Raw genomic sequence first — 15183 nt, forward strand, 5'->3', positions numbered from 1 at the left:
CTCAGCCAAACTTATTTTAAAGCCTTTAAGGAAAGATTGGGATCAGACTGTATTTTCCTTTTTTATGTTTTGTTATGTTTCCCCTTACTGACAGCATGAGCTAACTTTGCAAATTTACCTGATATTAGTTCTCTAGATATCGCCCTTTTGGGAAATGGGAAATGAAAGTTGTAATGCAAGTTGTGATGAATGAAGCATAAGACACTTACAGAATGGAATTTGACAATATATTTCACACTGACAGCACAATAAAAGTATGTTTTTTCTTCTTATAACTAGATTTTAAGGATGTGCTCCACTACATGCCAGAGAGGATTGTCCTTTTTGTTTAAAATATGTCTCTAGAGAAATCTGAATTTCTTTGGAATTGTTTTGATTATAAATGATGAATGTCGACATATTAAAATGTGATGTTTGTTTAGTCTTTCCGATCACTTAGGATTGAAAATATGCCCAACTTCTGTCAGGCCACAGTTTTGCTAACACATTGCTGAAGAAAAGTACACAGACAGTTTGAAGGCTGCCATTAATTTCCCAAATCATTGAAATCCATTTAAAGTGATAAGCAGACTTTTCCTCCCCAGAATGTTATACCACAAATCAAAGAAGAATATGAAAGTACAGCAGAGATGCCTATGATACCAACAATTTCTTTATATTTAGCTCTACCCAAATCACTCTTTATTTAATTAAAAGTTTTGTAGAAATGGGAAGCCTAGATGGTGAAAAAAGCGAGAAAGATGTAATCTTAGAGCAGCATTCAGTGCAAAAATGTTTTAACTTATTTTTTTTTATATAGCGCTGAAATATTCTACAACACTTTACAGACGTTATCCTCATTTGCTGTCTCCAGTGGGGCTCACAATTTATAGGGAACCTGTCGCCATGAAAATGCATTGTAATTTGCAGGCAGCATGTTATAGAGCAGGAGGAGCTGAGCAGATTCATATACAGTCTTGTGGAAAAGGATTCAGAAAAAAAATGAATTCATCCATTTAAATTCCTGCCCATTCTGGGCTTTGAAGTCAAGGAGATGGTCCTATCAGTGATTGACATCCTCCCCTCTACGACTGTGTATACAGAGGCAGCTGTATGGAGGAGACGGTCCTATCAGTGATTGACATCCTCCCCTCTATGACTGTGTATACAGAGGCAGCTGTAAATCACTGATCGGACCACCTCCTTGACTTCAAAGCCCAGAATGAGCAAGAATGTAAATGTATACATTTCAAGTTTTTCTGAATCTATTTCCATAAAACTATATGTAATGTGCTCAGCTCCTCCTGCTCTATAACAGGCCCAGGCACCCAGGCAGAGGAGAGAGGTCCCGTAACAGAGAATCTGGTTTCATGTCAGCAGAGAATCAGTCTTCATGTCATAGCAGAGAATCAGGCTTCATGTCACCCACCACTGGAACAGGCCACTGTCACATATTTAGGCCCCGGCACCCAGACAGATGAGAGAGGTCCCGTAACAGAGAATCTGGCTTCATGTCAGCACAGAATCAGTCTTCATGTTATAGCAGAGAATCAGGCTTCACGTCACCCACCACTGGAACAGGCCACTGTCACATATTTAGGCCCAGGCACCCAGGCAGAGGAGAGAGGTCCCGTAACAGAGAATCTGGCTTCATGTCAGCAGAGAATCAGTCTTCATGTCATAGCAGAGAATCAGGCTTCACGTCACCCACCACTGGAACAGGCCACTGTCACATATTTAGGCCCCGGCACCCAGACAGAGGAGAGGTTCATTCAACTTTGGGTTGCCCCGCAATATAATGGTAAAATGAAAATAAAAATAGTATTGAATGAGGAAGTGCCCTGGAGTACAATAATATATTGTTAAAGGGAGGTAGTTAATGTCTAATCTGCACAAGGGATGGACAGGTCCTGTGGGATCCATGCCTGGTTCATTTTTATGAACGTCAGCTTTTCCACATTGGCTGTAGACAGGCGGCTGCGTTTGTCTGTAATGACGCCCCCTGCCGTGCTGAATACACGTTCAGACAAAACGCTGGCCGCCGGGCAGGCCAGCACCTCCAAGGCATAAAAGGCTAGCTCTGGCCACGTGGACAATTTGGAGACCCAGAAGTTGAATGGGGCCGAACCATCAGTCAGTACGTGGAGGGGTGTGCACAGCTACTGTTCCACCATGTTATTGAAATGTTGCCTCCTGCTAACATGTTCCGTATCAGGTGGTGGTGCAGTTAGCTGTGGCGTGGTGACAAAACTTTTCCACATCTCTGCCATGCTAACCCTGCCCTCAGAGGAGCTGGCCGTGACACAGCTGCGTTGGCGACCTCTTGCTCCTCCTCTGCCTTCGCCTTGGGCTTCCACTGGTTCCCCTGTGACATTTGGGAATGCTCTCAGTAGCGCTTCTACCAATGTGCGCTTGTACTCGCGCATCTTCCTATCACGCTCCAGTGTAGGAAGTAAGGTGGGCACATTGGGCCAGATTTATCATTAGCTCAAGTCAGAATAATGGAGTGAAAAAGTCCCAAAAAAGTCCCAAACGCTAAAACTGGGCACAAATTTGCGACTTTTTTCTGCTCTGCACTATGCTCGCCAGTTTTCTGAAAGTGGGCGTGTTTTCTTATGTAAATGAATCTCTAGACAGATTTACTATTGGGACTATTTAAAAAAGTCGCAAAAAAGTCGCAAAAAAGTCCCAATTTCACTCCAGTGAGGACCATGCTTATCTTATGAGACTTTTTAATAGAACATGCGACTTTTTCATAAAAACGTGCGACTTTTTCGTAAAGATGTGCGACTTTTGTAAAGCTGCTTACTGACGGATAAACTGCTACCGTCAAACCACATTTATTACAGTCTTAAAGGGCCGATCATAAATCTGACTTGGCTAAAACTGACTTTAGCCATATGTTAAAGTGGAGTGAGCTGTCAGAGGAATGATAAATCTGGCCCATTGTCTTTGTACCGGGGATCCAGCAGGGTGGCAACCCAGTAGTCCGCACACGTTAAAATGTGGGCAACTCTGCTGTCGTTGCGCAGGCACTGCAGCATGTAGTCGCTCTTGTGTGCCAGGCTGCCCAGAGGTAAGGACAAGCTGTCCTCTGTGGGAGGCGTATCGTCATCGTCCTGTGTTTCCCCCCAGCCACACACCAGTGATGGGCCCGAGCTGCGTTGGGTGCCAGCCCGCTGTGAACCTGCTTTATCCTCATCCTCCTCCACCTCCACCTCCTCCTCATCCTCGTCCTCCTCGTCCTCCAGTAGTGGGCCCTGTCTGGCCACATTTGTACCTGGCCTATGCTGTTGCAAAAAAAATCCCTCTGAGTCACTTCGAAGGGACTGGCCTGAAAGTGCTAAAAATGACCCCTCTTCCTCCAGGGCCTCCTCCTCTTCCATCATTGCCCTAAGTGTTTTCTCAAGGAGACATAGAAGTGGTATTGTAACGCTGATAACGGCGTCATCGCCACTGGCCATGTTGGTGGAGTACTCGAAACAGCGCAACAGGGCACACAGGTCTCGCATGGAGGCCTAGTCATTGGTGGTGAAGTGGGGCTGATCCGCAGTGTGACTGACCCGTGCGTGCTGCAGCTGAAACTCCACAATGGCCTGCTGCTGCTCGCACAGTCTGTCCAGCATGTGCAAGGTGGAGTTCCACCTGGTGGGCACGTCGCATATGAGGCGGTGAGCGGGAAGGCCGAAGTTATGCTGTAGCGCAGACAGGCGAGCAGCGGCAGGGTGTGAACGCCAGAAGCGCGAACAGACGGCCCGCACTTTATGCAGCAGCTCTGACATGTCGGGGTAGTTGTGAATAAACTTCTGCACCACCAAATTCAGCACATGCGCCAGGCAAGGGATGTGCGTCAAACCGGCTAGTCCCAGAGCTGCAACGAGATTTCACCCATTATCGCACACCACCAGGCCAGGCTTGAGGCTCACCGGCAGCAACCACTCGTCGGTCTGTTCTATACCCCGCCACAACTCCTGTGCGGTGTGGGGCCTGTCCCCCAAACATATGAGTTTCAGAACGGCCTGCTGACGTTTACCCCGGGCTGTGCTGAAGTTGGTGGTGAAGGTGTGTGGCTGACTGGATGAGCAGGTGGATGAAGAGGAGGAGGAAGCTGAGTAGGAGGAGGAGGAGACAGGAGGCAAAGAATGTTGCCCTGCGATTCTTGGCGGCGGAAGGACGTGCGCCAAACAGCTCTACGCCTGGGGCCCAGCCGCCACTACATTTACCCAGTGTGCAGTTAGGGAGATATAGCGTCCCTGGCCGTGCTTACTGGTCCACGTATCTGTGGTTAGGTGGACCTTGCCACAGATGGCGTTGCGCAGTGCACACTTGATTTTATCGGATACTTGGTTGTGCAGGGTAGGCACGGCTCTCTTGGAGAAGTAGTGCCGGCTGGGAACAACATACTGTGGGACAGCAAGCGACATGAGCTGTTTGAAGCTGTGTGTGTCCACCAGCCTAAATGACAGCATTTCATAGGCCAGTAGTTTAGAAATGCTGGCATTCAGGGCCAGGGATCGAGGGTGGCTAGGTGGGAATTTACGCTTTCTCTAAAATGTTTGTGAGATGGAGAGCTGAACGCTGCCGTGTGACATGGTTGAGATGCTTGGTGACGCAGGTGGTGGTGTTGGTGGTACATCCCATGTTTGCTGGGCGGCAAGTGCCAACGTCCCTCCAGAGGCGGAGGAAGAGGCCGAGGCGGCGGCAGCAGCAGAAGAGGTAGCAGGGGGAGCCTGAGTGACTTCCTTGTTTTTAAAGTGTTTACCCCACTGCAGTTCATGCTTTGCATGCAGGTGCTTGGTCATGCAGGTTGTGCTAAGGTTCAGAACGTTAATGCCTCGCTTCAGGCTCTGATGGCACAGCGTGCAAACCACTCGGGTCTTGTCGTCAGCACATTGTTTGAAGAAGTGCCATGCCAGGGAACTCCTTGAAGCTGCCTTTGGGGTGCTCGGTCCCAGATGGCGGCGGTCAGTAGCAGGCAGAGTCTCTTGGCGGCGGGTGTTCTGATTTTGCCCACTGCTCCCTCTTTTGCTACGCTGTTGGCTCGGTCTCACCACTGCCTCTTCCTCTGAACTGTGAAAGTCAGTAGCACGACCTTCATTCCATGTGGGGTCTAGGACCTCATCGTCCCCTGCATCGTCTTCCACCCAGTCTTGATCCCTGACCTCCTGTTCAGTCTGCACACTGCAGAAAGACGCAGCAGTTGGCACCTGTGTTTCGTCATCATCAGAGACGTGCTGAGGTGGTATTCCCATGTCCTCATCATCAGAAAACATAAGTGGTTGTGCGTTAGTGCATTCTATCTCTTCCACCCCTGGGGAAGGGCTAGGTGGATGCCCTTGGGAAACCCTGCCAGCAGAGTCTTCAAACAGCATAAGAGACTGCTGCATAACTTGAGGCTCATATCACCCCCTGATATGCATGGGGGTGATGTGACAGACTAATGGGCTTGGTTTTCATGCGCCATCTGTGCGCTTTCTGCAGAAGACTGGGTGGGAGATAATGTGAACAAGCTGGATGCACTGTCGGCCACCCAATTGACTAATGCCTGTACCTGCTCAGGCCTTACCATCCTTAGAACGGCATTGGGCCCCACTAAATATGGCTGTAAATTCTGGCGGCTACTGGGACCTGAGGTAGTTGGTACACTAGGACGTGTGGCTGTGGCAGAACAGCCACGTCCTCTCCTAGCACCAGAGGGTCCACTAACACCACCACGACCATGTCCGCGTCCGCGTCCCTTACTAGATGTTTTCCTCATTGTTACCGTTCACTACAATAAGAAAAATATTATTCGGGCCAATTTATTGAATTAAAATTCAGGCCTTTTTTTACAGACACCTAACACTATCTGGCTATCTATTTAGGTACCGTATTACACTAATACAGGCACACCAGTAATGACAGATTTAGCTGAATATAAATGTGAGGCCTATTTTTTAGGCGCTGGGTGACAGGTATACCTTTAATCACAGAATTAGACTTGGATCTGCACTGTAGCGTGTGTGTTAAGTTTTTGAGAATGACCCTATCAGCACCTTGAATCTAATATACCCTTTTAGGGATAGATTTTAAGTAGGCCTGATACAGCAGAAACCACTAATTTTGAGAATTGCAAATTTGGGAATTGTTTTTCAACCCAGAACAAAAACTGTGCTTTGACGGTCACAAACAATAACTTGACCAGCTAAAACAGTACAGATTTGGTTGAATATAAATGTGAGGCCTATTTTTTAGGCGCTGGGTGACAGGCTCAACTTGCCCCTGATGTAGTATATGTCCAAAAAATAACCACACTATTGATGGTTAAATGCACTTGATGAAAGCTTGACCCTGATGTAGGATATAGCAAAAAATAACCACACTATTGATGGTTAAATGTACTTGGTGGTAGCTTGTGCTGGCGCACCACAAGCCACAAAATGGCCGCTCTGATATAAAAACGCTCTGGGCAGCCTAAAAACAGTGAGCAATTGAATATCAGCACTTCAATGATCCACAGCTGTAGATCGATCACTGAATGAAGTCTTTTGGAGGAGTTAATCTGCCTAATCTCGCCCTAACGTCGCAGCTGCAACCTCTCCCTACGCTTGTATCAGCAGAGTGACGTGCAGCGCTACGTGATCCAAGCTTATATAGAGGCTGGGTCACATGCTGCACTGGCCAATCACAGCCATGCCAATAGTAGGCATGGCTGTGATGGCCTCTTGGGGCAAGTAGCATGATGCTTGTTGATTGGCTGCTTTGCAGCCTTTCAAAAAGCACCATGAAAGCGCCGAACACCGAACCCGGACTTTTACGAAAATGTTCGGGCTCTGGTCCGTGTCACGGACACCCCAAAATTCGGTACGAACCCGAACTATACAGTTCGGGTTCGCTCATCCCTAGTCTTAAACTTTTGATCAGGACTGTAGGTTAAAATTAATTCCAATATGCAACCAAAACAGTGGCATCATATTCAAGAACTACCTTGTCCTTTCCAATATTCAGAAATTGGATATACAACATTATATCATGGTAACAAATACAAATTTATTAGTAAAAACAATATAAACAGTATAACATATTGTAGCCCCAAACAGGTCTTCATGATGTACCATCCATTGTGCTTTTAGAATTCTTTCTGTGGTTTGCATAGCCTTCAAATATAACAATTTACCTCAAATATTTTTTTTGCCAATTAATAGTGCTGATCGAGCATGTTCGGCCGAACATCAGTTCGGCTTGAGCACCTCGAAGCTCAGCACATGGTGTTATTCGTCTGAATACTGCACGTGCTTGGCTGCTATGCAGCCAATAAATGTGCAGGTAAGTACTGCCCTTTACTGTAATGGCGTAGCCATGTTGGTTACTGGCATTACAGTGATTGGCTGGCCGAAAACGCGTCATCGGGTGCTATATAGCACCCAATGACACGTGTTTGGCTCAGTGTCAGTCAGGGAGAGCTGTGCTGAAGAAGGGAAAGATAGTGTAGGGAGTGAAATTTTCTTTTTTTCAGTTGAAAAAGTCCTTTTAAGGATTATAGTTGTATGTGGCAGCAGCAATATATATTTTTAGCACAACCTGTGCCAAATTGCTAAAACTTTACAGACCCAAAAGTCCTTGTAAGGACTGTTGTGTGTGGCAGCAATATCTTTTTTTTAGCGCATCCTGCGCTAAATAGCTTGCAATAGTTAGGCCGTTGCAGACAGCGACATTATCTGCACTACATCTCCTGTGTAATGTGTGCGCATCCCAAAAATGCCTGTGATATCCAGTGCACTTTTACCTTAGACGGTGTCCGCTGCGGACAGTGACATTAGCTGCGCTACATCTTATGTGTAACGTGTGCACATCCAAAAAATATCAATGACATCCAGTGTACTTTTTCCATAGACGGTGTCCGCTGCGGACAGTGACATTACCTGGGGTACATTTCCTGTGTAACGTTTCCATATCCAAAATACTTGCGACATTCCCTGTAATTTTATATTAGCCGCTGCTGACATCAGCAACATTATCTGCGGTATTTCTCCTGTGTAACGTGTGCTCATCCCAAAAATATCTGTGACATCCAGTGTATTTTTTCCATAGGCAGTGCACATTGCAGACAGTGACATTAGCTGCGCTACATCTCCCATGTAATGTGTGCACATCCAAAAAATATCAGTGACATCCAGTGTACTTTTTCCGTAGACGGTGTCCGCTGCGGACACTGACATTACCTAGGGTACGTCTCCTGTGTAATGTTTCCACATCCAAATACCTGTGACATTCCCTGTAATTTTTTTATTAGCCACTGGTGACAGCATTGACATTATCTGCGGTATATCTCCTGTGTGACGTTTCCACAATCCAAATACCATTTTAATTTTTTTTTGCGCATACACATACAATTCCTACGCTACTGTACATGTGACATACTTTCAAGCATATTTAACATTTAATATGAAGAAGGCGAGCAGTAAGGGACAGGGAAGTGGGCGTGATGCTGATGGTGCACGCAGAGGCCGTGGCCCTGGGCATGGTGAAACTGTGCCTGCTGCCAGAGCACAACAAAAACAATCATCCACGATACCTAGCTTCATGTCCCAGTTTGCACGGCGGTGCAGGACAGCGCACTCTATGTCAGACCGGTGTGACCAGGTGGTCGGTTAGATTGCAGCAGATAATTCTTCCTGTCTGTTAAGCACCGCCCTGTCTTCCATCAAGTCCAATCTCAGTAGCCAAGAGTCTGGTCAACACAATTCTCACCCTGATCCTTCTTCCTCCCATCATGGAGAGTCTTGGCAAACAAGTGATCCCACACTCGGATATTCCGAGAAGCTCTTTTCAGCGTCATCACTTCATTTGGGCCTCTCGGCAAGCCCGCTTGAAGAGGGACATGAGATCTTGTGCCCTGATTCCAAAACTCTTGAGAATCCACAGTCACAAGAAGATGACGGTGAGGAATGGCAATTAGTGTTTCACAAGGTGAATGATGATCATGAGGCACAGTTGCCAATAAGTCAACAGCAATTAGTATCTCAACAGGTTGATAATGAGGATGAGACACAGTTGTCAATAACTGAGGTTGTTGTTAGGTCAACAAGTCAGGAGGATAAGCAGAGTGAGGAAGTGGAAGAAGAGGTGCTAGATGATGAAGTCACTGACCCAACGAGCAAGGACATCAGTACAGAGGGGGAGGGATCCACAGCACTGCAACAGGCTGGAAGAGGCAGTGGGGTGGCAAAAGGGAGAAGGCGGGCCACACCAAACATGCACGCAACTGTTCCCCGAAGCACCCCCTTGCTGCAATCTCCCTTGTCAAGGGGTAGGTGTCCCATAGTCTGGTGCTTTTTTGAGTAAAGTGCGAACAACAAAAGACCTGTGCCATACAAAAATGAGCAGGGGTGTGAACACTAGCAACCTCACCACCACCAGCATGATCCGCCACATGGCATCAAAGCACCATAATAGGTGGGCTGAACGCCTGGGTTCACAATCTGTGTCTGCGGGTCACACCACTGCCTCCTCTTCCCCTGTGTTACGTGCTGGCCAATCTCCTGTCGAAGGAGCAGGCCCGGATGGATGCCTCTCGCCCTGCACCTGAACCTTTGCAAGCACCATCAGCGACCACATCCACTTCCGTGTCGCAGCGCAGGGTACAACTGTCCTTACCCTAGACATTTGAACGCAAGCGCAAATACCCAGCCACCCACGCACACACCATAGCTCTATTACTGATCCTGGAAATGTTGTAATATAGGCTTGTGGACACTGAGACCTTCCGCAGCCTGATGTCGGCGTCCGTCCCTTGTTACAGGGTCCCCAGCCGCCACAATTTTTCACAATGTGCTGTGCCCGCCTTACACCAACATGTGTCCCGTAACATCACCCCTGCCCTGACCAATTCAGTTACTGGGAAGGTCCACTTAACCACTGACACATGGACAAGTGCTTCCGGCCAGGAATGCTATATTTTTCTGATGGCACACTGGGTGAACGTTGTGGAGGCCAGGAGCGAGTCGAACCCTGGGATGGCACAGGTGCTACCGACGCCAAGGATTGCGGGCCCTAATTCCATCAGGTTTTCTGCCACCACCTACGTTAGTGGCTCCAACACCCACTTCTCCTCCTCCTCCTCCTCCTCTTCCACCTCAGAATTATCCTTTTTCAACACCAGTCAGCAATCAGTCAGTAGCTGGAAGAAGTGTAGCACTGCAGTGGGGAAGAGTCAACAGGCCTTGCTTAAGCTGATCTGCTTAGGTGACAAACAGCAGACCGCCGCAGAGCTGTGGCAAGGGATAAGAGAACAGCTGTGGCTCTCGCCACAACCTAGAACCAGGCATGGTTGTGTCTGATAATGGCCGTAACTTGGTGGTGGCTTTGGAGCTTGGGAAGCTCACACACATCCCATGCCTAGCCAACGTTTTCAACTTAGTGGTTCAGCAGTTTCTCAAAACCTACCGCAATTTGCCTGAGCTACTGCTGAAGGTGTGCCGCATGTGTGCCCATTTATGCAAGTCAACGACAGCTTCTGCCGGTCTATCATTGCTGCAGCAGGGATTACAATTACCAGCTCACGACTATTGTGTGACGTGAGCACGCGCTGGAACTCGACGTTCCACATGTTGGCCAAGCTTTGTGAGCAACAGAGGGCAGTAGTGGAATATCAGCTGCAACATGGTCATCACCTTTCCAGTCAGCTTCAGCTCTTCACAAGCGAGTAGTGGGCATGGATGTCTGACATCTGAAGTTTTAAGAAACTTTGAGGAATCAACACAGATGGTGAGAGGCGATAACGTTATTATCAGCGTCACCATCCCACTTCTGTGTCTACTAAAACGCTTGCTGCTCACAATTAAGGCCAACGCTTTGTATGTGGAAGAGGTGGAAATGGGGAAGACATTACACAGGGTGATAGCCAGACCACCCTCAGTTCATCTTCTCAGTAAAAATTGGATGATGATGATGAGGAGCAAAAGATGTTTGCCTACACTACAGAGGGTAGTACTCATGGAAGTTTAATTCTATCTGTTCAGCGTGGATGGTCAGAAGAGGAGATTGAGAGTATATCCTCCTGATGACGACAATGAAGTTTTGCCTGTTGGGATCTGACACACATGGCTGACTTAATGTTAGGCTGCTTTTCCTGTGACCCATGCGTTTTAACGCATTTTGGACAACACTAATTACTGGTTGTTCACCATTCTCGACCCCCGCTACAAAGAGAACTTCTAATTTCTCATTCCTGAGGTGGAGAGGATAAGCAAAATGGTGCAATACCAGAAGGTCCTTGTGGAAAAATTACTCCCAAAATGTTGAGCTGACAATGCTGGCGGCAGAGTACGTAGTTCCTTGGGCAACCAAGGAGGGGAGACGAGGGAACACACAACAATTCCAACAGAGGCAGGGCAACACTCTCCAAAGCCTGGGACAGTTTTAATGACACCCCACCAGCACTCTCTTCCTGATGCGTAGCCTAGTGTCACAAGGAGGGACATGCTTATTAGTCTGCCCTCGCTCCTAATGTTGTAGAGGGCCAGCTCACCTGCAGGCCCTCGCATGTAATGTTTTAAAAGGTCAGCTCACCAGCATGCCTTCACCTACATTCTTTTATAGAGTCATCTCCCCTGTAGGCAGGGCCGGTTCTAGGTGAAATGGGGCGGAAAACAATAAGGGCCCCCCCGCCCCACCCCCACATGATACTTGCTGACTTTAACGTCCCGTATTATAAACAAATGCAAGTGGCAAAGCAACATTTCTCCAGTCCAACTGACTCCAAACAGAACCAGGGCGGGCTAGTACACTGGCATGGGTGAGATGGTGCCTGGGATGGATCCGATCCAGTTTAATCAACCAACCTACCAGACTGGGATGGATCCCGATCTAGTTTAATCAACCAACCAGTTACTGGTAGGTTGGTTGATTAAACTGGATCGGATCCATCCCAGGCACCATCTCACCCATCCCAGTGCCAGTATACTAGCCCGCCCTGGTTCTGTTTGGACAGTTGGACTGGAGAAATGTGCATTTGGGGGGGTGTGAGCGGGCCAGTTACTAGTAGGTTGGTTGATTAAACTGGGTCAGATCCATCCCAGGCACCATCTCACCCGTCCCAGTGCCAGTATACTAGCCCGCCCTAGTTCTGTTTGGACAGTTGGACTGGAGAAATGTGCATTTGGGAGGGGGGGGCGGACGGGCAGTTACTGGTAGTACCAGTAACTGCCCCCCCAAATGCACATTTCTCCAGTCCAACTGACTCCAAACACAAACAGAACCAGGGCTGCAGGGCGGGCTAGTAGTACACTGGGACGGCCCGGACGGGTGAGATGGTGCCGGACTAAGTAAGTCAGTGAGTGGGAAACACTGGGAATGGATGGATGGATCATGGATCCGATCCAGTTTAATTAACAACAAAACAATATAACCAATGAATTATGAACCTACCAGTCAGTGGAAGTTTGGAACTTGGCTGGGTGCTGGCTGCCTTCTGACTGTGGGCGGCGGGCCTTTCCTGGCGCTGCTGGCAGAGTCAGACTGGGCTCTGGGCTGTGGCTGGCTGGCAGCCAAATGCCAATGGCGCTTGCTTGCTTGCTTGCTTGCTTGCTTGCTCCTTGCCTCAATGCCAAGTTCTCTGCTCTGGGCGGGGGGGCGGAGCCTGTGGCAGCGTACGTCAGCCAGATGCTAGACGTGCCTGCCTGTGCCGTGCATGCCGCTGTTCCAATCTCAAATCTCTTAAAGAGACAAGCAGCGGCAGCGCAGCGCAGGCACAGTCAGTGGCTGCCAGCGCCCGGCGGGGGGCCCCTCCACTTGACTCCAGACTCCAGCCCAGTTAGTTTTAATTACATTACTGCGGCGCGGCGCCGGCCCGTCTCTCCAGACACAGGCGCACAATAGAATTATTCAATTATAGATAATATAGTAGTTGCGGCTGGGCCGACGCTGGGGGCCCTTAAGGAGTCGGGGGCCCGGGGGCAATTGCCCCCCTTGCCTCTATGGTAGCGCCGGCCCTGCCTGTAGGCCCTCGCATGTAATCTTTTAGAGGGTCAGCTCACCATAGGCCCTCACCTACAATCTTTTAGAGGGTCAGCTCACCAGCAGGCCCTGACCAACATTCTTTTAGAGGGTCAGCTCACCAGCAGGCTCTCACATATAATATTTTAGAGAGTCAGCTCACCAGCAGGCCCTCACATATAATATTTACAGAGTCAGCTCACCAGCAGGCCCTCGCATATAATGCTTTTGAGGGTCAGCTCACCAGCAGGCCCTCAACCATAATGTTTTACAGGGTCAGCTTACCAGCAGGCCCTCGCCCATAATTTTTTCAACGGTCAGCTCATTAGCAGGCCCTCGCCCATAATGTTTTAGAGGGTCACCAGCAGGCACTTGCTCCTAATGTTTTTGAGGATCACCAGCAGGCCTTCAATCATTTTTTCATGGGTGTATTATGCCCTCCTTTATGTGTAATAAAGGGTGTATTGGAGTGCCAGTTCATTGTAATTTTGGAAGCCCTTTTCACTTTGTATGACAATGTGAATGAGGCCCTCCATTATGTGATATACAGGTTGTATCGGAGTCCCTCTTCCTCGTAATTTTTGATATCAAATGCACTTTATATACCGTACAAGTAAATATATAGGAAAGAATGTTTTCTAACAATTTCTCCTCTAAAATCGATTTTATCTTTGGTTTTGTGCATATTATTGTCAGTCTGTAAAAGTGGCGTACTACTCGGAAAACATGGTTCCCAGCAGCGACCTGGGAGTCCAAGATGCATCGAGACATCCTCCCCATGCTGTTCCCGAACCATTTCGGTGGTGTTTCCATCAATTTCTGACCTTTTCATGTGAACCTGGTTCACATGCCCAGGTTCTCCCATTCACTTTCATTGTGCTCGGTAGAGCACCTGAGCATCCCAAGGTGTTTGACCCGAGCACCCAAACACTTTGGTGCTCGATCAACACTACCAATTAACACTAAAAAGTGTTATGTAATTATTTTATGATTGTAGATATTTAATTTTATTTTCTGTACATCATTATTGCTTTTCAGCAACCATGCGGACCATAGGTACAATGGACAGGAGATCATTTATTTACTTCTGTGGGAGAGTTTCATAAATACGCTCTGTGACCTGCACAGAGGTCAATGTATAGGAAGGGAGTAGATAAGCTGTGTCCATCTGGTATTCTGAATGGATATTGTGTTATTCAATGTGATTACAATAGGGGCGTTCGGGTCGGCAGCCCTGGGCCCAGCATCGCTGGGGAGCCCAACGCCGACCCGAACGCTCACGTACTGCGGCGGGGCACAAGAGCGGACAGTTACGTTTGCGCGCCTGCCATCGCTCGTCTGTACATAGGTGAGAATTTAGCTTTTAGTTTTTAGGTCTTTTTTGTGTGCCAACTTTGGAGGGGGGGGGGCACACAGGAGGACATGGAAAGAGACAGTACATCAGGGGGAAATTGCTGTATGGGGGCAAATTACTATATTGTAGCAGTGTATGGGAAATTACTATATGGAGCAGTGTGGGGGAAATTACTATATGGGGGCAGTGTGTGGAAAATTACTATATGGGGCAGTGTGGGGAAAATTACTATATGGGAGCAGTGTGGGGAAAATTACTATATGGGAGCAGTGTGGGGAAAATTACTATATGGGAGCAGTGTGGGGAAAATTACTATATGGGAGCAGTGTGGGGGAAATTACTATATGGGGCAGTGTTGTCACGGCCATGTCTATGACCGTGACTCCTGAACCGCATGCGGTTGTCAACGGTTTAGTTTGGTTGTCAATCACAGGTGAGGGCTGTGGTATTTGCCTCACCTGTGGTTGCCGCTGGCAACAGTATGTACAGTCATGTGAAAAAATTAGGACACCCTTTGAAAGCATGTGGTTTTTTGTAACATTTTTAATAAATGGTTATTTCATCTCCGTTTCAACAATACAGAGAGATTAAAGTAATCCGACTAAACAAAGAAAACTGAAGAAAAGTCTTTTCAAGATCTTCTGTAAATGTCATTCTACAAAAATGCCTATTCTAACTGAGGAAAAAGATAGGACACCCTTGCCCCTAATAGCGAGTGTTACCTCCTTTGGCTGAAATAACTGCAGTGAGACGGTTCTTGTAGCCATCTACCAGTCTTCGACATCGGTCTGAGGAAATTTTACCCCACTCCTCAATGCAGAACTTTTTCAGCTGTGAGATGTTTGAGGGGTTTCTTGCACGTACAGCCCTTTTCA

The sequence above is a fragment of the Bufo bufo genome, chromosome 1 (genome assembly GCF_905171765.1).
Source record: "Bufo bufo chromosome 1, aBufBuf1.1, whole genome shotgun sequence".
NCBI classification, from domain to species: Eukaryota; Metazoa; Chordata; class Amphibia; order Anura; family Bufonidae; genus Bufo; species Bufo bufo.